Raw genomic sequence first — 2,340 nt, forward strand, 5'->3', positions numbered from 1 at the left:
TATAAAGATTTCTCATTGAATAATGTTATATATTTGGAAGGCTAAGTCACAAAGAAATTAATTATTAAATTTACCCTTAATAAATTATATGGAATGAAGAAATACACATCTTGCAAATTTTTTTAATAATGTTTTTATTATTATCTTAGTGACTAGAAAATTAAAATAATCACAATTTTGGTCTTAGAATAAATATAATAAATTGAAATATTTTCTTAATACTATGTAAATTTAAAAATTAATAAAACTTAAACAATCCAATTTGTAAGACAAAAGCAATTATTTTTTGAATTAAATTTATTACATAGACCAAAATGATTGCACATATATATTAAATACAATATATTTGATTTAAAACTTCATGATGGACAATTGAAATGATAATAATACACAAATCTCGTGAAACTCTAATAAGCTCAACTCATTTTTCTTCACACAATCTCAAGGGAAAAGACCCCATTAGCGATAGGGAGACTATTAACCATTATTATTTTTGTAATAGATACCAAATAATTATGTTTAAAAAAATGAGAACAGGTGTAAGTTAATAGACAATTACACATGTAGTTGATCATTTTTTAACTTTTTTGGTTGGTGATTGGCTCATTTGTGCACTACCAAATTGAGATGTTTCATAAAGACTACTAGAACATTTAGCCACAAGTATAGACATTTTTAGTGAGCAACCATTGATGCTGAACATAGTGTTAACTTTTTAAAGCCAAAGACTCTTTCGCAGCAATTATAAAAACTAAAAATATCACTAGAAATCTTAACATTTGTGCATACGACAAAATTAGGCCTGCAGAATACAGATTTCAAGACGAGATCCCCAATGCCTTTTGTGCTTTCTGTTTATTATTAAACACATTGTACTCAAGCATACATTGATCTGTGAAAGAAATATGGATATCCACGCTTCAGTTCATCGTCAAGGAGAATTTTCATTTAGTTTTTCAAAGGAAGCACTACAAGAAAGTGCAGATGAGAATAATAACTGTGTGTTTTCTCCGCTGAGCATATCTTTTGCACTGAGTTTGGGTGCAGGTGGAGCGAAGGGTACAACATTGGACCAGATTTGCTCTTGTCTTAACATCAAAGATGTCGATCAGTTGCATCAAGTTTCTTCTCATCTTATTAATGCAGTTTTAGCAAATGAAAGTCCTCATCTGACATTTGTGAATGGAGTATGGGTGGATAAGACCATTACGTTGAAACCCAATTATAGAGATACTATGCAGAGTCTATATAATGCTCAAGCTAGCTCCGTAGATTTTGTCAGCAAGGTATATTTCTGTGTATTCCTTTGCTCTCCGTGTGTGAAACATGAAGTGTGATAGTCCTAGAATTTATCAACCCGTGTTTGAAAAGTCTTTGGTGTAATCTGTAGCTCGAATATTTTTTAATGGCAAAATTAAAAGTTATGTTGCGAAGTAACGCCTAGAGTGTAAGGGACCTTGATGCATGGTTTGTACACATGGATATGAACATTTAATGGTTTACTTAACCTAGATCAAATATAGCATTTCACATTTATACTCCATAAATTTCAAGAAGTTCTTTTTCTTAGTATATTTATTTCACCTACCCATAGCAGAGAATATATGACACAATTTACCATTTCATCTATTTCACCTGACTTTTTCTGCTTTAGTTGACTTTATCAGCCAAATGAAGTAAGAATGGAGGTGAATAAGTGGGCAGAAAATGAAAGCAAGGGGAAGATACAAGAGCTTCCCAATTCTTTAGATGAAGATACCAGGCTCATTTTGGCAAATGCTTGTATTTTAATTGCACATGGCTGGAAGAATTTAATTCCTCTACAAAAAAAGAAGGAACTTTTAATTTACTGAATGGGGAGAGTGTGCAAGTGCCTATGATGATTAATAGAAAGGATCAATTTATCAAAATAGTTGATGAATGCAAAATTCTATGCCTTCCCTATTTGCGAGGACGAGGGAAAAGGTCCTTGTCAATGTATATTATACTACCTAATTGTTGGAATATTAAATGCAATGGTTGTTTGTCCCTAGAGCCAAACGCCCACCTACCACCTGATGGACTCCAGAACAGATAGAAACAATAACTGCGGTGGGTGAGTTTTTGAAATCAGGAAAGAGGGGGTCAAGTATGACAAAAGGAATGTTTTAGATTCATTCAAGTGATTTCAACAGATCAAAAATTTAGCAGAGAGTTGCAGAGCAGAAAAAGAAGAAAGAAGTTGATTAGCAGATCAAGCGTTGCAGAGACAGAAGGAAGTTTGTGTCGTGTTTCCAGTTGCACGAGTTTCCTCTATTCATTCTGTAAGTTCATTATTGTTGGATTTGTCCTATTGAAGTA

At 32.6% G+C, this 2,340-nt stretch overlaps 1 pseudogene; it reads left to right on the plus strand.

Moving 5' to 3' along the window:
• Positions 1 to 905: 905 nt before the first annotated feature.
• Positions 906 to 2,077, plus strand: LOC149569345 (serpin-ZX pseudogene; annotated as a pseudogene).
• The last annotated feature ends 263 nt before the right edge of the window (positions 2,078 to 2,340 follow it).

This window comes from Cupressus sempervirens, chromosome 3, assembly GCF_028749045.1.
Source record: "Cupressus sempervirens isolate cs-2001-9-10 chromosome 3, ASM2874904v1, whole genome shotgun sequence".
Classification (NCBI taxonomy): domain Eukaryota; kingdom Viridiplantae; phylum Streptophyta; class Pinopsida; order Cupressales; family Cupressaceae; genus Cupressus; species Cupressus sempervirens.